Raw genomic sequence first — 26,308 nt, 5'->3', positions numbered from 1 at the left:
GAACACGGAGAGTGGAATATGTAAACAAACCGGTTAATGTACCCCCTCGGTGCGCTCTGCATGCTAACTGTTAGCAGAGCTAGTGAAATCTCTGAAAACATCTGAGCACTTTTGCAAACATGTTCTATGTTGACAACCTGACCAGACATACGGCGCGACATTCGCGGCTAAAACACTGTTAAAAGTGTAGCTGGTGACAGAAAAACGGCCTGTGATTTGATCTGCATTCTGGGATAACTGGCTGCCCCAAGTCTACACAAGCAATCGATTATCTAGGATCGACCTGTTTTGACTTACTTTGCACGGCAACCAATCAAATGTTAGAGAAGCTGCATGGGCAGCGTTAACCCCGCCCCCTGAGTTTGATGGGTGAGGCTGACAGATAAAATTATTTCATGACGAGAGCCAGGCGTCAGGACTGCCAAAATGAAATAAATAAATATATCATTAAATAATTAATTAAATGTGTCAATAATTAATTAAATGTGTCAATAATTAATTAAAATGTGAAATACATAAATAATTAATTAAATGTGTCAATAATTAATTAATTAAATGTGTCAATAATTAATTAAAATGTGAAATACATAAATAATTAATTAAATGTGTCAATAATTAATTAATTACATGTGTCATAACTATTTATTTAATTAATTAATTCCAATTTTAATTAATTATTGACACATTTAATTAATTATTTAATGGTGTATTTAATTAATTCATTATGGCAGTCCTGGCGTTCCATACTCCTTCGTGCGTCCTGTCCTCAAATATAATCCAACCTGCCTCCTTGTTTCCTCCTTGACTTGTATTCGCAAAATTTCCAGTTAAATTAAGAGTAATCCAGAAAAGTTTTCCTGCTTCAAAAGCTCTTCCAGTTGCCTGTCTTCTTGTCCTCCTTCAAATGTGCAGTTTATATATTTGTATTTATTTGACTTCATATTGCCATGACAACATAACACAGAGCATCATGGTAAATTAAAGCAGGTGGTTCTGTCCGCTACAGAAATGCTGATAAACTCAATTTATTTGAGTTGTCTTAACTTAGAAAAACTAAGTAAGATGGAAGTTTTTCTTCTCAGTGTGGAAAGATGAAAGATGTGTTTTGAAAATGCCACGTCACTACCGTCCTCCTCCCTAGCACGGATCAGTCCGCATGTTCATGGTGCCAGCATTTTTTATGGAATATGTTGAGCAAACCTAGAAAAGCGTCAGCTCAAGGGATTATTGTTGTCATTGCTGTGGATCTTTACCTGATACACTGACTTGGTGAGTAAATGTTTACTCTTATTCAAACAAATTTTGTGGCTTCTCTTAGTTTAGAACCAGGTTTATAATCGTGCTAGCTAGTTAGTGTTAGCCTAGCGTTGCTGCTGCGGCTGGGCTCATGTTACTTAAAAATTAACACCACAGCCTTAAAAACCTTATATAAAAATATGTCTGTGAAATTTTCTGTTGATTGTTTGAAATAAAAAAGTGAGATAAGAGCCCAGACAAAATTCTTCGGGGGGGGGGGGGGGGTGAAAACAATAAGCCAAGAGTTAGCTGTGCTTGCGGACTCTTATCAAGCCTTGACCTCCCGGTCAGCTATCGCGCTGGTGGGTAACAGAGCTCTCCGAAAACGTGGAAGCACTTTTGCAAATATGTGATATTTTGATAAATTAAGTAGATATTTGAGCATTACACAGCTACATTCTCCACTGAAAATATCTTAAAAGGTTATTTTGTGACCCAGAAAGGGTAATCTAGGGGAAAGGAGGATCGCATATGTCGGCCATGGTTGTCGGAGCCTGTGCGTACTTGTAAGCTCGCCAATGGCGGAGGAGCGCGGCTTATTGCTTTTTCTGGGTCACAAAATCAACTTTTAAGATATTTTCAGGCGAGAATGTAGCTGTCGAAAGTTCAAATATCTGCTCGATTTATCAAGACATCACATATTTGCAAAAATGCCCCGACGTTTTCTGAGATGTCTATTTTTTTCATGCTTTGTGGCACCTTGAACATCTGTGGCATCTATTAATGTCAAATCTAGCCTTTATTTAACAACATAAGCAAACTCTATGTTACAATGATTGCACAGCCATTAAGGATCAAATCGGTTTCTGAAAAATGTTCTGTTTTTTCTCCCTCTGCTTGCTTCATACTGTCTTTGAGGCTCGGGACCAGCACTCCTGCTGTTGGACAGAAAGACATCAACTCAGTGGTAAGTATTTTGGTTTTCCAATATATTAGCAACTGTCAGTGACATTTATATTATTCAGGCTGAACTTTAAGCATACTTTAGATCAGCCTGTTTTACTTATTGTTTTACTTCTTTTTTGGTTTGGGGAAGTTGTTTCTTTACTGATCTTTTCCTGTCTTCTGTTATTAGACTTGAGATATGACTGCACTAGGCTGTTGCTGGTGACTCCAGTTAATTCTACAAGACATGCTGTGTAAGTAAACAAACAACAACAGTTTGGTCTGCATTTCTTGAAAGATCACATCCCCCAAACTTAGTTTAGAGGGTCTACACTGAATATAGTGAAGTCTGCAAATTTTCTAACAGCAAAATTTGTTTTGTGCCCAAATCATTTTGCACATCATTAGAATGAAAGTTATTGGCCATGTTTGCATAGCCCTTTTTAAAATGATGCTTTCATGACATTATTGTGTGTCGGGTGGGGGTCAGGACTATCCAGACTGACAATTGGGACATTGAATGTCACCTCTCCAGTGGGGAAGGAGCCTGAGATTGTCCAAATTGGAGTCTGTTTTATACCAAATGCAGAAAAAAATGTTTTAAGAAAGCAATTCAGCAGTTCATGTTCCAAAAAATATGATTGTTTGCTTGCAGGACACCAGGAGAGATGAGTCCTCCGTCACAGATGGTGTGGTCAGTGAAGATGGTCGCCTGCAGGTTCAAGCTCACTGCATCTCCAACCCACATCCACTGCCACTGTACTTAAGGGAAGTTAAAGACTTTCTTCTGCACCTACATTTGGATCACCTCGATCCATGATAGTCATTCAGGCAGTAATGCCTGGACTGGAAACAAGCCATCCTTAAAACATTACAACATTCCAGCTCATGTGTTGGAATGCAAAACAAATGTGTTGTTTAAATTAGAGACTGCACTTGTGACAGAACAACACATATTTTTATTTTGATTATATAAGTAATGTAAGTACAAAACAAACTTGTGGTAGGCCTAAACTTATTTTCAGAATAATTACATCTGCGACCTTGTTTCATTGTAAGATTATAACAGTGATGGCAATATAATTGTTTGTTGTTCAGCAGAACAGTGTCCAGTATGTTGGCTGTTATACTTTGTTGTGTTTGAAAATAAAAGTTGGTCTGATTTTAACATCAAGACAAAAAGTGTTGTTAATTATTTTTAATCATATTCAGGTTACCACAAATTGTTTTTTCATTTAGTTGAACTTGAAATGTTTGTCAGTAAGTAAACAATTAGCACTGTACAGTCAGAAATATCAAGTTATTCTTAATACTGCAGACTTGCACTGTATAAGTTGTCCTAACAGTCATCTTAAGTAAGCTTTACTTAGTTTTTTTGAGGCAATGAGTTTCCTTAATTTTTTTGAGTTCTGGGAACTAACAAGGCTTTACAGTGTACTCAAAATGAGTAAGTTGCCCTAACTTGGTCAACTTACGTAAACTTGATCCAATTTTCTTGAGTTCTGGGAACAAATGAGCTTGTACAGAGTACTCAAAATAAATAAGTTGTCCTAATTTAGTCATTTTTAGCTAAGCTTTACTCAATTTTTTTGAGGCAACGAGTTTCCTCAATTATTTTGAGTTCTAACTAATTCGATTTTACAGTGTGTAAGAGCAGGAATTTAACTACAAACCCTCATAGTTCCCGTCAGTATCATTCATTCTGCTCTGCCTCAATGGTCACAGTGGCTAGTTTAAGTACGTTTGCCCCATAGAAATCCACTGATGTTCAGTGAGTCCCTTTGATACATGTTTAGACCTTCATAATTTTCAGGGTGCATGAGTGTTATATCTCCATCTCATCCTAAACATTTTACCAACATGTAAAAGGCATACGTCCACAAGATTTTGATTTTTTTTAATTGAAACTTGTTTTATTCTGAATAAATGTGTGAGATGGCCCTCGGGCCTCTAAATCCACGTCCAGGTTTGGGTGACTACTTGGATTAGGGGAGTATTATTTAGAGCAATGTTTGTCACTTTGGTTAATTGCTAAACTCAGGCCGTTTTTGTTCAGTCTTTTTCTAACTGAGCTTTCACATTTAACATGCTAACTGAAGCCTGTAGAGTCTGAGCTGTAGCTCTTTTATTTTCTGTATTGTACAGTCTGACTTAGGGGTGGATTTGCTGGGATTGGTGACTGTGTTGCATGTTTTGAATAATCTTCTTCAGAGTAGACTTTTGGTGTAAGCTGATAGTGAATGAAGAAAACTATAAAAAGCTGCTGTGGTTTTAATTTTCTAAGAGAGGTAATGCACATAATGCAGAGACGAGCGCACGGGGGATATCCAAATTCTAGGAAGGCAGCCTGCTGCTGTACACAGGCGGATTCTTCTCAGTCAGAGTTCTTAACAACTTGACTGTTTTCTCCAACCACACACAGAGTGCTGTTTCCATTCTGGGAAGTCTACTCATTGGTGTAGGCAGCTCTTCAAATTATAAGTAGCTATATATGAGCAGCTATATTAGCTTTGACTTATCATGTGTTAAATATTATACTTTCCTGGTTTAAAATTTATGATGGCTCAAAATTCAAACCTTACAAATTAAAACCCTGAATCATCACCACCTGTGTGAACTACAAGGGTGCCATCATTTTTCTTTTCAATCCATTAAGTACCACATTTTACACACTGAGCAAGAAAGGAAGTAAGCTCTTCATGGTGACCCCAGAAATTTTAATGTATCACTTTCTAGCATACTACTGACACTGCTCGACATCTTCTTTTCTTTTTTTTGCGTGTCCCGTTTGGTTCTTTTGCCATCAGAATTATTGTGTAAAGACAAAGAAAGATGCCCAACAGATTTACTTTACCAAATGGACCATCCCAGCCTTGCCTTAATGATCTATTTGATTCACCTTTGCTTTTATTGTTTATTTTGTTTTATTTTCACTTGCTAAACATGGGACAGATTTGACTGCGGGAAAGAAAACGGAGAAAGAAAGAGGGAAAGAAAAACAGCGGGGAAGAGGAACGTGATAAAGGACAAAAAAGAAAAACAAACAGACAAAAAAATACATATATCAATCACCTGGATCACCTGTCAGGAAAGAAAACGAGCAAAAAAAAAGAGAGCAATATAATAAATAACATCATCGCGATGATCTATGTGAATATAACAGTAAATACTAAATATTGAATATTATTGTGCAGCACGTAAGATCGACAGCACACAGTGTGCTTTGAGGTAGGAGCCAGAGTGACAGGGGGGGGGTGTCACTGCTCGACATCTCACAGTACAGTATAAGAGTCCCGCCACAAGGAGACACTAAAGGCTTTCAAACCAACAGTTTCTGCTTCCAAAGTGGCGCCAGCCGTCACCACCGATCATCGTACTTATGTAACATAGACTGTGGATGCATGTTTAAGTTGATACATCACTTAAAGCCACCACTGTTCAGGCATCACATCTGTCCATTAGGTTTCCCTTTCATACTCAACATTTTTATCCCTGGGTACTAACTTTTTTGTTTTTGCTGACTGTTTATTTATTTGTTTGTTTGTCTAATGCTCTTGTTGCACTGCTAAATAGGCAGTAGCCAACATGATTTATAAAGGGATTATAAAATCTAAGAAATTACTGCATTATTTTACTCTTATTAAACTCACTTTCCTAAAAACTGATTGCAGCTTCTACTTTGTGATGTCAATGTTATGTCTCTAAATTATTTCATATCATTCATGGGAGATATGCTTGACAAATGATAAGTTAACAAGTCACTGCTACCAGCCTAATCAATTCATTGGGGCAACCTGCGTGTTGTGTTGCATTGTCTGATTTGGTCATAGTGTGTAAACACCTCTAGAGGCCACTGTTGTATAGCTGCTGCAAACTGAACGTGCCCGTACCAGAGGTTATACTTAAAATGGCAGCTGCCAGGAAGTCTCTTTGGACATTTGTGTTCGCCCTTTATGAAATAGATATGTTGTATTACAAGGTATTAATGCACCCTTGCATTGGTAAAATAAATTCTACTAGAATAGCTGATACTCCCTTACAGAAGATTTATTTTGACCTTTCTAAAGCCTTCTTTAAAAATTAGAAAATAAAATGAAAACAGGCATATGAAAAAAAGCCTACTAGAAATACTACTCTGCATTACATCCTAACACTTGGCTAAATCCTAATATGTAATTCTGGTTTAATAGTTTATTTCACTAAATGTGATTATGCACTGAAAAAGAACATGTTGGGTTTACTTAATTCAATAGTGGACACTGGTTGCACACAGATGTTTTGCTTTGGCAGGAGCTTAAACAACTGAGGTGAAGTTATTCATATTCAATAAACCTGTGCAATTTGTGTTGATAAAATATGATTGAAACATGTTTTGGTGAAGTAATTTGAGCTCCTGGATATTTTAATTCTTCACAAATTTCACACTTTATTCCAACACTATTCAGTGACTTTTACCCAAATACTATTTGGTCACTGAAGTACTATGTTATCTTCAAATGACATGTTGGTATTATATTCTAAATACACAATTTTCCAGTGAAGGCCTTACAACAGATTGTATTGTTCTCTTCCAAGATGGTTGCCAGCATCCACCTTTCAAAACAAAAACAGTAATTTCACTATAGTGACAGTAGGTGAATCAGCGGTCTGAAACACACGGCCCGGGGCCGACTTGCGTGAGGCCCACATCACCCCTACTTGCCACCCGTACTGTTGACGTGAGGAAATATTGTGCATTTTGGTCCTTGAAGTTAGTTTTTGTTACGGGGGATTTTGTTGTTGAGTGCAATGTGAAAATAACTTCTATAAAAAGCAAAAAATTATTTAATATGAAGGCAATATGAGCAGAGAGTAAAACCATGTTGAGGGATTGGCTGTGTTAGTTCAGTGAGAGTTATTTGTAAAGAAAACAATTTTCACTAGTAGACATAAATGTACACTTATGTCTGCATTTTTATTTTGTTAAATAAAACAAAAATTATAGCAAAGTGCTGCCACATGTCTGAGTGCCAATTCTTTTTTTATTCAATGAAAGGTTTTAGTTAATTAAGATTGAGGAAAAAGAATTTGCATTCACATTTGCAGTTTTGCCTTGTTATACAATATTTGAAAATTAAAACAAAACACTACATTTTCTGAAATATTAGTGAGTTTTTTCTTGTTTAAAGACAAACGTTTTTATACTACTTGAACACTAAAGTGACCCTCCAATGTGATGACAGTGCCAGCAGTGGCCCACAGCTCATTTAATGCTTTCTCCTAATTGGCTCATAATGGTCTCTCATATGTATGAACTATGTAGGCTATCTCTATTTTAAAATAATGGGTGGGCAATGAGAGCATCTCCTCGATGTGTACAACAGGACAACAGGGAATACAGAGAACTGACTGAGGACTTTGTCAACTGGTGCCAGCAGAACCACTTCCAGATCAACACTCCGAAAACCAAGGAGCAGGTAGTGGACTCCACCTACACCAGTGAACATCCAGAGAATGGGCATTAAGATAGCTGACTCATATAAGTGATCTGATTAATAAACGGATCTGGAGTAACAACAGAGTGTACATCTACACAAAAGGATAAAGACGGTTGTATTTGCAACAGAGAAGTCTTTTGGAAGGGAGCAGGGAGAGCTCCTGAAGACCTCAGACGCTGTGGTGGTATTGTCCATGTTTTATGGTGTGGTCTGCTGGGGATAGGAAGAAACTGAACAGGTTCATCAAGAAAACTAGCTCTGTTCTGGGATGTCCTCTTGACCCAGTGGAGGTAGTTATCCCTGTCAGATAACAGCTCCCACCCCATACAGGTCACCCTTCAGTGACAGGCCGTGTTCCAAGTGGACATTTTGGAGGCCTTTCCCTCCAGCTGCTGTCAGACTGTACACTGCACAACAGCAATGAATGTACACCACATATTCACACACTGGGGTCTTTGCATATCAGTGTGCAATACCTGTTAATACCTATTAACACCCAACCACTGCACTATGAAATGACCACGCCAAGCAAACAAACAATGTTTGGGTGCTGCAGATGGAAACGGACCATAGCTTCATGGTGAAATTCCTCACAAAGAGCAGAATCTACCTTGTCCTTTAAAGTTTTTATGGCCACCACTTGGGTCTGCTCACCAGGTACTGTGCCATATAGGTGGCCCTTGTACACCTTGCCAAACCGGTCCTCACCGAGCCCCTCCATAAATCGCACTGCTGACATGTTAATCTCACGCAGCTTCGCCTGCAGCCATGAAACAATAAATACATGTCACCAAAGACTCTGGCCACCAGAATTCAACAATACTTAAACAAATGTATGTAAATCACATTTACTGTGACCATATTTAATGTTACCTTGTTATTATTATTGCTACCTGTTGTTTTTGATGATTCAGGGGCGACAGCTCCGTGTCCTGGGAGGGTGAGCTGCTGAGCTGGGAACGAGGTGGTGTGTCATTTGAAGCCTTATGTTTATTGCGACACAAGCAAACCAGAAAGAAGAGGCAAGCGATAACCAATGGGATGGCAACTGCAGGTATTAAAATAAACAGGATCTCCTTCCTGGGGTTTTCTTGTGTTTCATTCTTCTTCTAATAGTAATCTGTATTATTACATCATATATAAGTATATGTATGTATGTAGATATATATAGATAGATGGCTATGGATATAGATAAATAGACTTACATATATAAGTACTTATCTATTTCTTAGTCTATATTTCTTCTATTTTTGCATAGCATTATTGCTGTTAGGTATGCTGTGTGTGTTCATTTGTTCCTGCCTTGTGTACTCTGCTGCAGTAACAATTTGAATTTCCCAACTCTGGGACTAACAAAGGTTTTCTTATCTGAAATGTATCTAAACCCAGCTGATATCTGGCTACATTTTCTGCTGAGCATCCAAATCACACTGAAGTTTACACACTGTATAATGCCTGATTTCTTGTAAATATTTAGCGATGGCCTTATGAAATATATTTTGATAAAATGTTTATCAGGCCACAGTGAACAATGGAAAATAAACAAAATTAAAACAAATAATTAAAAACACTGAAAAACACTCAAAAATATATATTTTTTAGAGATGTCTTAACCTGGTTATGCTGTACCATCCAGACGTGTATGTGCGCCGGACCCGCGTGATTTGAGACTTCCTGCCATCTTTAGCAGGTAATAAACTCCCGCCAAAGCAAAAAGTTGCTCTGAGTGAATTCAGTCGTTGTTAATGAGTAAATTTTTAGTGTTTTTATTTGGATTGTTTTCTGGTTGTTTGTTGCACACGGACATGTTCACAGACGTGTTTTCGTGAGCAACACTGTTCATACTCCGAGACCGTAGCGGGAAACTGTTGGTTGCCTAGCAGCAGTTAACGAAAAGACCGGAAGTGACTGTGCTTCAACTTGAAAACTTTTGCGTTTATCCTCTTTTTCCCGAGTATCAGACAAACTCGTTTAGCAGCGTGCTTTACCTTTGAGTTAGCTGAACTTCTGGTGGTTTGTTGGTGGATTTAAGGAGGTTAAATGGATGAAAAAAAGTTATCTTTCAGCTAGCTCTTGTTGCGCAGATACAGCAATGCATGATGGGAAATTCTCCCGGTATTTGTAAAGCTAAATAACCTTATGGGGCTCTGTTGGAAACTGCTTCATGTGTATATATAAATAGTGTGTAGTCCCAGCTTCCTACAGGCTGTGTTTGTGTTGATTTTGAGATTGTGAGCACCGTGAGTGTGCAGGGTTTGTGTGTGAAAGACTGCCCCATATGTGAGCTAAAGAATTCATACTTACCTGGTAGGAGAGATACCATGATCACGAAGATGGTTCTCTCAGGCCGAGGCTCAGCCATTGCACTCTGGCTTTGCTGACAGCCTGCGAATTCCCCAAATGTGGGAATCTCGACTACATAATTTCTGGTAGTGGGGACTGCGTTCGCGCTCTCCCCTCATCATATGTTGAAAGAAAAATGAGTGGGAATGTTTGCGCTTATTTTCAATGACGACGTCATGCGATCTTCTGGCTTCCTAACTACAGTTTTATCAGTGAGGCCAGGGTAAGCAGGAGAGGAGGAGGGGATGCTGTCTTATTTAAAAAAGTCTGTGCAGCATTTGGGAGGCCTGTAAACATTAACAAACACAACTTTGGATGGGGCCTTCAGCTGTAAAGCCACATATTCAAAAGACTGAAAACTTCCAGGAGACAGCTGCTTACATTGAAATGATTCATTAATGACCTCAGTGAACTGCTGTCTGTGATCTGTGTTGATTTCGACTGTGTAATTATTGTTGGGGATTTTAACATCCATGTGGACAACCCTCAGGACAAAGGGACTAAAGACCTGAGTAACACTCTGGGCAACTTTGGGCTGACTCAGCATGTAACAGAGGCCACACATAATAGAGGACACACTCTTGACCTACTGATCTCCAAGCCTGAGCATTTCAAACATTGCTGTGTCTGATGTGGGCTTATCTGATCATTACTGTGTTTTCTTTGAAAGTAAAATCTCAGCCCACACAAATATATCAACAGCAGTGATCACAAAACGGTGTATAACTGAAGACAGTAGTGAGATCTTTAACCAGGTCTTCCCATTAACACCTGACCTGTCCAAAGGTTCAGTCAATGAGCTCGTCAATAGCTTTAAGGCAAAACTGTTAAATGTAATGGATACTATTGCCCCCATTAAGGTGAAGGTTATCTCTGGAAGGAAAAAGTCTCCATGGAGAAACTCCACACTAGTGAAAAATGAAAAAAGAGAGTGTAGGAAAGCTGAGCGCAGATGGAGAAAAACAAACCTCCAGGTTCACTATGACATCTATAAAGAGAAACTTCACAATTATAATTTACAACTGAGGAGTGCAAGAAGGTCCTACTTCTCTGACATCATCACTAAAAACAGCCATAATGCTCGGGTCTTATTTTCTACAGTTGACAGGCTAACAAACCCTCCTGTGCCAGTGGCAGCTGAACTTCATTCAACCATGGCCTGCAATGACTTTGCCAAATTCTTCACAGACAAAATCCAAAAGATTAGACAAGCAGTTGGTACATCAACAGCAGATCCAGGATATGTACTGTGTCCACTGAAAAACTGTTTAAACACCATCAAAGAGTTTCACCCGATTAACAGCAAAGACCTGGAGGACATCTTAGGTCAACTGAACTCCTCCTCTTGCTGTTTAGATGTCCTGCCAACAAGTTTTTTCAAAAAGGTCTCAAAGACTTTAGAGTCAGACCTGTTACAGATCGTCGACTTTTCCTTAATGTCAGGTGTGTTTCCAGAACCACTAAAAACTGCTGTAATCAAACCTATACTGAAAAAGGACAATCTTGACAAGACACAAATGAACAACTACAGGCCGATCTCAAATCTCCCGTTTTTAAGTAAGATCATTGAAAAAGCAGTTTCTCAACTTACATTAACTACTGATCTTATCTATTTCTGATTTTATCTGTTTTGATTTTATATACTGTTTTGTTTGTTTGTTAATTAGTTAAGCTTAAATTTCAAAACTTACATTAACTACTGATTTTATCTACTGTTCTGATTTTATCTGTTTTGATTTTACATACTGCTTTGTTTGTTTGTTTGTTTGTTAAGTGGGTTAGAGCTCTGGGTAGCTCCCCAGCTGGGTCTAGACTGGGTCTAGAGAGTATTTTAAATTCAGGGAATTTAAAATAGAAAGTAGCTCGTCCACAGAAGGACTGGTAGCTCCCCTTACGATAAGGGTTCAGATCGCGCGAACAGGTGTGAAATGTGTGTGTTTAGTTAGTTTGTTTGTTTGCTTGTTTTAATCAATTTTAAATCATACTTTTTATTTGTTTTTGTTTCTAATGTCTCTGTAAAGCACTTTGAATCACCTTGTTGTTGAATTGTGCTATACAAATAAATTTGCCTTGCCTTGCCTTTGTTCAAAATCACTACCCTTTCAGCTTGTTCGTGGCCACCAACAGATTAGGTCTGTTATTTTCATGTTTATTTTGCCATTTTATCTGCATAAAGCTTTTAAGTAACTTCAGTTCTTTTCATAAATATAAAATAATTATTACTTTTTACATTTTTAACCCTTTAAACACCAGTTTGTCTGTCCACTGCGACTAGCTGGAAGACAACCTCAAATCTTGCAATTTTATATAATTGAGTTGCTACTGAAATTTCTTGTATTATTAATAGTAGAGTATGGGTCATGTAATTGATTCACATCAACATTGATTATAATGCATTGTTATTTTTGTGCAGAGAGAGCAAAAACATGAAAACTCCCTCTCAGCTTGTTCGTGGCCAAAAATGGCCACCCCTTGTTTACAACTACAAAATGCTATAAAATTCATATATATTAAGAAAAATTTCCACTTTTTTTTACTTGATTTTTTAGATTAGCATCAGTGCTGTTCATGAAAATCAAAATTTCATTCAAATTCAGAATTCTAACCCTTTAAATACCAGTTAGATCACATAATCCTAGGAACTCATAAATGGAAAAAATCACAAAACCCCAATTTTTTTCCAAATAAAACATGCAAACTGAATTATTTTCTAACCATGATGGAGGTTAGATGCATAGCAATAATTAAAAGTATCAATGAGTTTTATGTATCTTTGTTTTTTTGTGTGCAGTAACAGAAAAACAAAAAAACTCCCTCTCAGCTTGTTCGTGGCCAAAAATGGCCACCCCTGTTTACGTTTACAAAATACTATAAAATTAATATATATTAAAACATTTTTCTACTTTCATTGACTTGACATTTCACACCTGAGCCTCAACTCTCGTGGCCCGGTACCAAAGGACTCACGGACCGGGGGTTGGGGACCGCTGATCCAGATGAAGACGTGAGCCAAAGATCCTTTAAGTTTCATCTGATGAACTTACCTTTTCCTACATATGAAAAATGATGTGGTGTGAAGTAAATCGGGTTTGTATATATGTAGCCTCAGATGAGCATGAAATTTCATTTTTGACCTGCTTAATAGCAGTCTCAAATATTAAAGTCTTGGTGTTACAAAATCAATTGACATGTGCAGCAGCTGAAATATGACACCAAAGGCCACTCTTAATACAGACAGAAGTCGGGTAGTCAAAAATCTCTTATTCTGCTTTTTGTATTCTGAACTTCTTGAGTGGACAGCCAACAATCCTACAAATAGACTAGAGGATGTGCCTGAAATGTTTGTTAAAACAAATAACTGGACCTTACTTGTTAAGCTCAATGTTCTGACTGTCACATGGAGTCTTTCAGGTTGTTTTACGTTTACTATCACAAATGAATGTTTTTTTCCCCTAATGAATATACATTTTAGGTCTAAAGTGTCTAAAATCTGCAGTTTTGGAATTTTTCATGTGGATAACAAAATTAAAAAACAGAAAAAAAACACTCCAAAAAAAAACAAGTGATACATGTCACGAAGGACTGACATAATTTGATTCATAAGACTTTATTTGATATTCACACACACCATATTAACGGTTTCAGATAGTTCATCAGCCATATTGATCAGTCTAAGGCAGGTGGTTTTGTATGCTGAATAAAAATCCTGTCGACAAACGTCAAATGTTACGTACGGTTCAAAATGACTCCCGTACAAGACTGTAGTAAGGTCTACTATTGACCAGTAAGAAACCACCACACTCACACTGCAATGGGGTCCACAAGATTTAGTTTTCTTCCTCCAAGTCAGACTACAGGCTGAGGACACAACTCCGGCCTGGAATCCAAGGCCCAAAGCCATGAACTTCTTCTTTTTGCATGTTGTTGTAAGTTAAAATCCTAATAAAACATCTAATTATATATTTACCTGCTGACTGCAAAACAGCCACCACACCTCCGGCTGTCACTTCTCCTCCATTAGAAGCTGCAGCAGACGACATCATGCCTGCAGCGCAGGAGCCTGCAGCTATTCCAGCTGAGTTGAAACCTGCAGCTCCCAGAAGAGCAGGAGCAGTGACTACAGCACCTACTGCAGGAAGACAAGACATGTATCAGACATGGATCGGGCTTTGATTCAAATTAGTTAAAGATAAATAAACTGCTTACTTGCTCCTGCAGCAGTACACACAGCTGTCACTATAACACAACATAAGAACACACATTAACATCTAACTGGGCCATAGCTCAGCACACAGCTGATCAAGGATTTAGATCAAGTAACTGAGCTACAGAGAAGACGGGGAGGCTCTACGCTACGATGGAGTTTTAGAGCCACAAGAAAAAAGTTGTTGATATGGACATTACTGTTCCACAACAAACTGCTATAATTACTGTTTCTGCTACAAAATTCCTTATTTAGATGAGTTAGTGAAACAAATTGATCAGCCATTGTGTGATACAACATTCAACTTCTTTATTACACGAGGATGTAACCATCGATAACCTTGCATCTGTCCATTAGATCGTGGCTCAAGAGTTGGCAGTTTGTCTTGTAATTGGAAGGTTGCCGGTTCAAGCCACGGCTCGGACAGTCTTGGTCGTTGTGTCCTTGGGCAAGACACTTCACCTACCGCCTACTAGTAGAGGCCAGAGGGCCCGATGGCGTGATATGGCAGCCTCGCTTCTGTCGGCCTGCCTCAGGGCAGCTGTGGCTACAACTGTAGCTTGCCTCCACTAGTGTGTGAATGTGAGAGTGAATGAATAGTGGAATTGTAAAGCGCTTTGAGGGTCTTGAAAAGCGCTATATAAATGCAATCCATTATTATTATTATTACCAGCCCTTTTTTGGTACAACCTAATACTTATCACCACACTGCGTTTATGAGCTAAAACCAGGGAGTTTTAGCTCATGAGCTAAAACTCCTGTGAAAAGCATTTTAAAGTTGTGTTCTGGTTATTTTAGCTCATGTTTCCTTCTTGCTAAAACCAATTCTGAAGTACGGTTTCACCAACTCAGATGATATACAGTAGCAACCATGGCAGCTTGCCTTGAGACAGCTGTAATCTCCACATTTTGACTTTATTCTCAAAATGATCGATAATACCTTTCTTAACTTTGCCCTAATACTACATCGTATTATCCTCACTGCAGCACAGTTACATGTAATTGTTTCAGGAAGAAACACTTGGTTACTGATCATCAGGATGCTTCACAATGAATACATGTATTGATATGTATTTATGAGTTTTAGAGACAAAAATAAATAAATAAGCAAATAGGTTTGTTAAATGCCCGGCTGTGATGGCTAAGGCTGTCACTGAAACACAAGAAAGAAAATAAAAGATCTCACCACAGCTGAGTCTGGAAATATTAAGACATTTTCTGTAATGCTAGAATCATCAACTCATATAATGTAGAGATGATCTGAAAAAGGCAGCTGTACTCACACTGTATATACATAACACTATTTATACCAATTCCATGTGCAATACTCAACTGTATATACATAACACTATTTATTACATATTACTTACGTCTTGTATATTATACATTTTATATATATATATGTTTTTCCTCATGTTAATACTGTCCATATGTACATAGCGCTGCAGAACTGTACCCCCCCCAGCATGTTTACACTGAGTATGAGATGCTCTGTACAACTGTATAGTGACAATAAAGGCATTCTATTCTATTCTATTCTATTCTATTCTATTCTATAGACCCATTGTTCCACTCAGGATGAGGAACCTAAGATTGGACTGTGTCTTAAACAGAAGTGAGCATCAGCTGTTATTTCCTGGATAATGAAACTGAATGGGCGTCCCTGGGTCTATGAAGTAAATAAACTTCCTTTAGTCATCATAGAACAAGTGATTGTGAGGCTGGATCTCAGGAGGTTTGACATAGTTATTTATTTTATTTATTTTATGTTTTTTATTATGTATTTCACACACGTGTTATTTCAAGGATTGTTCTTTCTATTTTAATCCTTATGTTAAATCAACTGCTTAAAATAAACACAAACAAAAAGGAGGTTATGATACGGAGCGTGTTTGAATGTTATTTGGGTCACTGAAAATGTGTCTGCATTATGTGTGTCCATTCTTTGGGGTGTGGTATGTAACATAAGAAAGACCGCAGGTACCAATTAGTGTAGAATTTCCTCACATACTTGAGTCATACCTTGATTCTGGTTTAATGTTGTTAAGAAAAATAGTGAGAAACAGAAATGGAAATAAAATGGGTGAGTATAAAAGGCTTATCACAGCAGACACAAGAGCAGAAGGTGAGAGGAGTTATAAAAACAACCAACGTTTGAGAAGCCCTGGACAGGAGATCCTATGAAATGGCAGCACTGGAGATCATGACAAGACACACGTTCAGGAAAGTTTATTACACTGCATTTAATCCCAGTCATTTTCAGAGAGAGATTAAAGGTTGAAGACTGATTTATAACAAGTCCCCACACAAACATAGATAAAGCACTAAAAGTGCCTCACTGACGAGCAAGAAGTGCAATAAATAACTGAGAAGTGATACATGCTGTATGGGCGTCACACATATGACGAGTTAGGAGTGAGAACGTGTTGATCTGCAGGGAAGCAGGAGACTGTTGTTATAGAGTGGATTGAGGATTTTTATTCTTTATTTCTATTTTTCAAGACTTTGTGAATTGTCTTTTTTTTAAATAACTTGGCTTACCCTTTTTGGTTTTGTTAATATTGTCAATAGTGTGAAGTACTATTGTTGGGTTAGAATATATTTATTATATAGGTCATCCAGTTAAGGTAAATGTCATGTTTTGAATTGTTAGAATCTGATGAGCATTATTTTATTTTCTTTTTTGTTGTTTTGTTTTTCTGTTTTCCCCCTGAGAGATTACCACCTTAACGTGGTCAGGCGATGTGATGGCTGCAGTTACAGCCACACAGTGGTAATATCAGTGTAGAGGCTTACACACAACACTGCATCCACATTGGTCTTTCTTTAAATATAAGGTTTAATTTACAGGATAATAAATAACTGGTTTTGGTCTCAGTTAGGTTTTTGTGTGCTTTACCCCTTTTTGTGATTTTTGTGGGCTGATCAGCCACTATTTAAGTTTCCCCCGTTGTCTTCTTTAGTGAGGTCAGTTTGTTTGAGGTATCAGTATTGGTTGTTGCTAACTTTGAGTAGAGTTCTGTTATTTTGACCTCTTTTATGGGCACATATGATTTTTTTTTTTGTATAATTTAACCAACTATGTTGTTGGGTTAAGTTAAAAAAAATGGGGGGGGGGGCTGTACTGCAGTGGCCCTGAGAGGCCAAATGCAAACCATCAAAAAGGAAAGTTATGAGTTTAATGTTAAAATACGAGAGCGTTTCTCTCGTATCTGTCCTGATACTGCTATTTCATCTGCTATAAACAATAACCATACACTATTATTGCAATCTATACTACAGCTCAAAAGTCTGTAGAGAATTAGAAATGTCTTATTTTCTGACAACAGTAAAAATCGTTTAGAAGTTTTACTAAATTAATCAGAAGCGTAAAGAAATATAAATAATTAATGGTAACATTTATCATAAATCACAAATGAGATTTAGTGGAATATCTACTTAGTGTTGTTGAGACTCTCCAATTCTTTTTGTCTTGGTAGAGATCACGCAGAGATGTTTCCAAATTTCACACAATCCTTTTATTACCCATTTTCCTTACAGATGCATCTGGAGATCAGCACACTGCATCCTGTGCAGTCCTACTCTAAAGGCTGATCTGAAGAGTTTCACACAACAGCTACAGTTATAGTCTCTGGTCTCCAATTTCTACAGTAAATCCCCCACAATGGAAAAACACTGGTAAAGTGGCCTGGGGTGCTGACACCCTGACCCCCATCTCCTTTTAAGGTAATGTACATTGGCAATTGTCTGCCCCTCACCCTCAGTAAATCTTGCTACTGTCCTGTGTTTGGGGTTAATTGCCCCACTTCCCTGCACCCCAGTTCTTTGTTCCCATCCCAGGACTATTTTCTATTTTCTAATCTTAAATCCTATAAACAACAAAATCATACTACGACACACACTAATAAACTACATTCACTATGACCTCAATACCTATTAGACAGTCCATTATTTCTACAGTGTACTGTTATGAAAACAACAGAATGATGATGAGACACTGTGGTAAAGTCTTACAGGTATATTTGCAGATAGTTATCAATACAGGATAAACACTGTGGGCTCCAGGAGACGGGGCAGAGGTAGGGAAGGTTGTCTGGAGGCACACTCAGACACTGTCACAGAAGGTCATGGAGATCCGTAACACTGAAACGTCTGCACAGAAACAAAGAGTGAGCAACCCATCTTGCCTCAATGATTACCGCCCAGTAGCACTCACCCCCATCATCACTAAGTGCTTAGAGCGACTGGTCCTAGCACACTTCAAATCCTGTCTCCCCCCCCACCCTGGACCCCCACCAATTCGCATACCGCCGGAACAGGAGCACAGAGGATGCAGTCTCCATCGCAATGCACTCTGTCCTCTCACACCTGGACAACAACAACACCTACGCCAGAATGCTGTTTATAGACTTCAGTTCAGCATTCAATACAATCCACCCCTCACAACTCATCAGGAAACTGACAGACCTGGGTATCAGTTCCCTCATCTGCAAATGGTTACTGGACTTCCTGACCAACCGCCCCCAACATGTCCGGCTGGATAACCGCTGCTCATCTACCATCACAATGAACACCGGTGTACCACAAGGCTGTGTGATGAGCCCTTTCCTCTACTCCCTCTTCACCCACGACTGCAGACCTGCTGATGGTTCCAACATCATCATTAAGTTTGCAGATGACACCACGGTGATTGGCCTCATCAGTGACAACGATGAGGCCGCCTACAGGGAGGAGGTGGATCGTCTGGCTGAGTGGTGCGACAGAAACAACCTGCTGCTTAACACCGAGAAGACCAAGGAGCTCATCGTGGACTACAGGAGGAATGCTGACCCACATCCACCCATCCACATTAAGGGGACGGCTGTGGAGCGTGTGAGCAGCTTCAAGTTCCTGGGAGTCCACATCTCCGAGGATCTCACCTGGACGACCAACTGCTCCAAGCTGGTCAAGAAGGCTCACCAGCGCCTCTTCTTCTTGAGGACTCTGAGGAAGAACCACCTGTCCTCAGACATCCTGGTGAACTTCTATCGCTGCACCATCGAGAGCATCCTGACCAACTGTATAACAGTCTGGTACGGGAACTGCTCTGCCTCGGACCGGAAGGCGTTGCAGAGGGTCGTGAAAACTGCCCAGCGCATCGCCGGAGCACCACTTCCTGCCATAAAAGACATCTACAGGAAGCGGTGTCTGAAAAGGGCTGGGAAAATCATCAAAGACCCCAGTCACCCATCACATGGACTCTTCACCCTCCTGCCCTCTGGGAGGCGCCACAGGAGCCTCCGGACTAAGACCACCAGGTACCGGAACAGCTTCTTCCCCACAGCTGTCAGACTCCTGAACTCTGCCTCCTGACATCTGACCCACGTTAAACTCATGGACTGAACATACACACACCCACAATGGACAACTGTACCCTCAAACACAATAATAACATGGACTGAACCACCACTCACAACCACTAGCACTTTATACAGCCTCTGTAGAAACTATCTACACCCTCACTTATCTTAACTGCACTACTGTATAGCTCTGTGTAAATAATCATTCTGTACATTCGATAATTTTTAATCCTACAACTGTTTACAACTTGCATAGTTCCCATTTCTGTATAGCTGTATATCCCAGATTCTGTAAAGTTATTTATTTCATATTCTGTATAGTTTTTCATATTTATATCCTGTTCATATCCTGTACATAGCTTGTACTCACTACAGCCTGTACATACTTATAGTTATAGAATATTCACAACCTACTTCATACCGTGTACATTATAACATACCATAATAGACCCATTTCTGTAATATACTCACATATCTATATTATTGCTAATATATATTGTAATATATCTATATCACTAAAGCACTTCTGGATGGATGCAAACTGCATTTCGTTGCCCTGTACCTGTGCATGTGCAATGACAATAAAGTTGAATTCTATTCTATTCTATTCTATTCTATTCTATTCAATTCAAAGGCAAGAACTGATGGAAAATGTGACATGACTGTGGCATAATACGTTACCTTGGTACTGCAATGATCTGGTTGTTTAGAAGCCAGCATGAAGACCTCACGAGGAACAGGCGAGTAATCAGCTGATTGTTCACAAGTGACTGAGGGACGGGAAGATGGAGGAGCATCCCCTAAAAAAGACAAGCACACGGACAACAACACAGGCATACACCGAAAGAGGAGAGAGAAAGAAGCAGGCCAGCAAAAGAGAGCAAGGGAACCATGACATCTACTGAGGCCCATTTTTATTTGGTACATCGTATCACCAGATGTCAGTTTGTGATGTTAGATCCCAACTTGTCAGTGAAGAAATCTTTTTCCAAAGATATCAGCACAAACCAAAATCATTGTGTGGATTAAAAAGAGCAAATTGTTGAAGTTTGTGATGGATCACTCCATTTTCTGTTTGCACTTGTCAGATGTGTTGCAGGTATATAACCATGTGATCAGTCCATACAGCAGTGATCGTTACTACAAATGGGCCCATGTATAAGTGTGTAGACATTTCCTAATGCATCATGGGTGATTTAACATAAATGATTCATTAAACACACATCTGTGTAAACATTACTGATAAATTTCATGTAATATTATGTTAAAGTAAATGTAAATTATTAATTAAAAGATGACTGTTTCAATCTGACCACAAACCTTTGAGCAGTAGTGTCACGCTTATCAGTGGCTCATGGTTGCTTAAGGCCTATGTCTGTACTTGACCACAGAGGCAGAGCATCATTCAACCTGCCAGCTGCCTATCTTGGGAGCTTTTCAAGGATGACAGACTCCACTTTCTCTGCAGCAAGACAGCTCATAACTTTTTTACAGTGTCTCCCTGTCCTCATACTTCTATATATTCTTCTGTAATACATAACTATACACTATCATTGCAATCTACACTACAGCTCAAACGTTTGAAGTCAATTTTCACCTGGTTTATAACCATGTGATCGGTCCACACAGGAGTGATTGTTTCTAAAATTTGGCGCACGTATAAGTGTGTTGACATTTCCTAATGCATCATGGGTGATTCAACATAAATGATTCATTAAACAAACATCTGTGAAAACATTTATGATCATTTTCATGTAATATTATGTTAAAAGTAAATGTAAATTATTAATTAAAAGACAACTGTTTGAAACTGACCTCAAACTTTTGAGCAGTAGTGTGTGTTGTATGCATGTGTCTGTCTGTATCTGATCAGGATTTTGTCATCAGTTTCAACAAGACGCTCATTTTTTAGCTGTTTCTATCATCAAAATTGAGTTGGAGTGTTTTAACTCTGGTGGCAATCTCTCCCTAACAAGTCCACTTTATTGCGTGCTCATTTTCTCCTATTAGTGGTTCATAGGAGTCTAACTAATGAACTGTATGCATGTTTCCTAATCTGTCACGCTTATCAGTGGCTCACGGTTGCTTAAGGCCTATGTCTGTGCTTGACCACAGAGGCAGAGCATCATTCAACCTGCCAGCTGCCATCTTGGGAGCTTTTCAAGGATGACAGACTCCACTTTCTCTGCAGCAAGACAGCTCATAACTTTTTTACAGTGTCTCCCTGTCCTCAGACTTGTATATGTTCTTCTGTAATAGATAACTATACACTATCATTGCAATCTACACTACAGCTCAAACGTTTGAAGTCAATTTTCACCTGGTTTATAACCATGTGATCTGTCCACACAGGAGTGATGGTTACTAAAAATGGGCCCATGTATAAGTGTGTAGACATTTCCTAATGCATCATGGGTGATTTAACATAAATGATTCATTAAACACACATCTGTGAAAACATTTCTGATAAACTTTGCCTAATTTTATGTTATAGCAAATATAATTTTAAAATTAAAACAAGAATGTTTGAATCTGACCACAAACTTTTGAGCAGTAGTGTGTGTTGTATGCATGTGTCTGTCTGTATCTGATCAGGATTTTGTCATCAGTGTCAACAAAACGCTCATTTTTTAGCTGTTTCTATCATCAAAATTGAGTTGGAGTGTTTTAACTCTGATGGCAATCTCTCCCTAACAAGTCCACTTTATTGCGTGCTCATTTTCTCCTATTAGTTGCTCATACGTATATAATTAGGAAACATGCATTAAGTCAGTGGTCCTCAACCTTTTTTGCGCCACGGACCGGTTTATGCCCGACAATATTTTCACAGACCGGCCTTTAAGGTGTCGCGGATAAATACAACAAAATAAAACTAGTACCGGTACCGGAAAAAAAGAAGATTTATTTATGACACACTTGAAAAGACCCAGGGACACCGAGTTAACGATAAAAACGATAACAAAATAACTCTGAATACCAATAAAAACCCTGAAAACCATACATTTCACACCTGAGCCTCAACTCTCGCGGCCCGGTACCAAACGACTCACGGACCGGCACCTTTCCGAGGCCCGGGGGTTGGGGACCGCTGCATTAAGTGCACTAATTTCTCACACTTATCAGTGGCTCATGGTTGCTTAAGGCCTATGTCTGTACTTGACCACAGAGGCAGAGCATCATTCAACCTGCCAGCTGCCTATCTTGGGAGCTTTTCAAGGATGACAGACTCCACTTTCTCTGCAGCAAGACAGCTCATAACTTTTTTACAGTGTCTCCCTGTCCTCAGACTTCTATATATTCTTCTGTAATAGATAACTATACACTATCATTGCAATCTACACTACAGCTCAAAGGTTTGAAGTCAGTTTTCACCTGGTTTATAACCATGTGATCTGTCCACACAGCAGTGATGGTTACTAAAAATGGGCCCATGTATAAGTGTGTAGACATTTCCTAATGCATCATGGGTGATTTAACATAAATGATTCATTAAACACACATCTGTGAAAACATTTCTGATCATTTTCATGTAATATTATGTTAAAAGTAAATGTAAATTATTAATTAAAAAGACGACAGTTTGAATCTGACCACAAACCTTTGAGCAGTAGTGTGTGTTGTATGCATGTGTCTGTCTGTATCTGATCAGGATTTTGTCATCAGTGTCAACAAAACGCTCATTTTTTAGCCGTTTCTGTCATCAAAATTGAGTTGGAGTGTTTTAACACTGATGGCAATCTCTCCCTAACAAGTCCACTTTATTGCGTGCTCATTTTCTCCTTTTAGTGGCCCATACGTATATAATTAGGAAACATGCATTAAGTCAGTGGTCCTCAACCTTTTTTGCGCCACGGACCGGTTTATGCCCGACAATATTTTCATGGACCGGCCTTTAAGGTGTCGCGGATAAATACAACAAAATAAAACTAGTACCGGTACCGGAAAAAAAGAAGATTTATTTATGACACACTTGAAAAGACCCAGGGACACCGAGTTAACGATAAAAACGATAACAAAATAACTCTGAATACCGATAAAAACCCTGAAAACCATACATTTCACAACTGAGCCTCAACTCTCGCGGACCGGTACCAAACGACTCACGGACCGGCACCTTTCCGAGGCCCGGGGGTTGGGGACCGCTGCATTAAGTGCACTAATTTCTCACACTTATCAGTGGCTCATGGTTGCTTAAGGCCTATGTCTGTACTTGACCACAGAGGCAGAGCATCATTCAACCTGCCAGCTGCCTATCTTGGGAGCTTTTCAAGGATGACAGACTCCACTTTCTCTGCAGCAAGACAGCTCATAACTTTTTTACAGTGTCTCCCTGTCCTCAGACTTCTATATATTCTTCTGTAATAGATAACTATACACTATCATTGCAATCTACACTACAGCTCAAACGTTTGAAGTCAATTTTCACCTGGTTTATAACCATGTGATCTGTCCACACAGCAGTGATGGTTACTAAAAATGGGCCCATGTATAAGTGTGTAGACATTTCCTAATGCATCATGGGTGATTTAACATAAATGATTCATTAAACACACATCTGTGAAAACATTTCTGATAAACTTTGCCTAATTTTATGTTATAGCAAATATAATTTTAAAATTAAGACAAGAATGTTTGAATCTGACCACAAACCTTTGAGCAGTAGTGTGTGTTGTATGCATGTGTCTGTCTGTATCTGATCAGGATTTTGTCATCAGTTTCAACAAGACGCTCATTTTTTAGCTGTTCCTATCATCAAAAATTGAGTTGGAGTGTTTTAACTCTGATGGCAATCTCTCCCTAACAAGTCCACTTTATTGCGTGCTCATTTTCTCCTATTAGTGGTTCATAGGAGTCTAACTAATGAACTGTATGCATGTTTCCTAATCTGTCACACTTATCAGTGGCTCATGGTTGCTTAAGGCCTATGTCTGTACTTGACCACAGAGGCAGAGCATCATTCAACCTGCCAGCTGCCTATCTTGGGAGCTTTTCAAGGATGACAGACTCCACTTTCTCTGCAGCAAGACAGCTCATAACTTTTTTACAGTGTCTCCCTGTCCTCAGACTTCTATATATTCTTCTGTAATAGATAACTATACACTATCATTGCAATCTACACTACAGCTCAAAGGTTTGAAGTCAATTTTCACCTGGTTTATAACCATGTGATCTGTCCACACAGGAGTGATGGTTACTAAAAATGGGCCCATGTATAAGTGTGTAGACATTTCCTAGTGCATCATGGGTGATTTAACATAAATGATTCATTTAACACACATCTGTGAAAACATTTCTGATCATTTTCATGTAATATTATGTTAAAAGTAAATGTAAATTATTAATTAAAAAGACGACAGTTTGAATCTGACCACAAACTTTTGAGCAGTAGTGTGTGTTGTATGCATGTGTCTGTCTGTATCTGATCAGGATTTTGTCATCAGTGTCAACAAAACGCTCATTTTTTAGCTGTTTCTATCATCAAAAATTGAGTTGGAGTGTTTTAACACTGATGGCAATCTCTCCCTAACAAGTCCACTTTATTGCGTGCTCATTTTCTCCTATTAGTGGCTCATAGGAGTCTAACTAATGAACTGTATGCATGTTTCCTAATCTGTCACACTTATCAGTGGCTCATGGTTGCTTAAGGCCTATGTCTGTACTTGACCACAGAGGCAGAGCATCATTCAACCTGCCAGCTGCCTATCTTGGGAGCTTTTCAAGGATGACAGACTCCACTTTCTCTGCAGCAAGACAGCTCATAACTTTTTTACAGTGTCTCCCTGTCCTCGGACTTCTATATATTCTTCTGTAATAGATAACTATACACTATCATTGCAATCTACACTACAGCTCAAAGGTTTGAAGTCAATTTTCACCTGGTTTATAACCATGTGATCGGTCCACACAGGAGTGATCTTTACTAAAAATGGGCCCATGTATAAGTGTGTAGACATTTCCTAATGTATCATGGGTGATTTAACATAAATGATTCATTAAACACACATCTGTGAAAACATTTCTGATAAACTTTGCCTAATTTTATGTTATAGCAAATATAATTTTAAAATTAAAACAAGAATGTTTGAAACTGACCACAAACTTTTGAGCAGTAGTGTGTGTTGTATGCATGTGTCTGTCTGTATCTGATCAGGATTTTGTCATCAGTGTCAACAAAACGCTCATTTTTTAGCTGGTTCTATCATCAAAATTGAGTTGGAGTGTTTTAACTCTGGTGGCAATCTCTCCCTAACAAGTCCACTTTATTGCGTGCTCATTTTCTCCTATTAGTGGCTCATACGTATATAATTAGGAAACATGCATTAAGTCAGTGGTCCTCAACCTTTTTTGCGCCACGGACCGGTTTATGCCCGACAATATTTTCATGGACCGGCCTTTAAGGTGTCGCGGATAAATACAACAAAATAAAACTAGTACCGGTACCGAAAAAAAGAAGATTTATTCATAACACACTTGAAAAGACCCAGGGACACCGAGTTAACGATAAAAACGATAACAAAATAACGCTGAATACCGATAAAAACCCTGAAAACCATACATTTCACACCTGAGCCTCAACTCTCGCGGACCGGCACCAAACGACTCACGGACCGGCACCGATCCGAGGCCCGGGGGTTGGGGACCGCTGCATTAAGTGCACTAATTTCTCACACTTATCAGTGGCTCATGGTTGCTTAAGGCCTATGTCTGTACTTGACCACAGAGGCAGAGCGTCATTCAACCTGCCAGCTGCCTATCTTGGGAGC

At 38.9% G+C, this 26,308-nt stretch overlaps 1 long non-coding RNA gene across 1 annotated transcript; it reads left to right on the top strand.

Annotated features, from left to right (window-relative positions):
* The first annotated feature begins 1,098 nt into the window (after positions 1–1,098).
* On the top strand, positions 1,099–3,347 carry LOC309711734. Its single transcript, XR_014278084.1, has 4 exons — positions 1,099–1,269; positions 2,155–2,203; positions 2,372–2,435; positions 2,837–3,347. It is a non-coding gene; the product is annotated as an uncharacterized lncRNA (long non-coding RNA).
* Positions 3,348–26,308: the final 22,961 nt, after the last annotated feature.

This window comes from Aulonocara stuartgranti, assembly GCF_965226115.1.
Source record: "Aulonocara stuartgranti genome assembly, chromosome: 7".
NCBI classification, from domain to species: domain Eukaryota; kingdom Metazoa; phylum Chordata; class Actinopteri; order Cichliformes; family Cichlidae; genus Aulonocara; species Aulonocara stuartgranti.
This window is presented reverse-complemented; position numbering and strand designations above follow the sequence as displayed.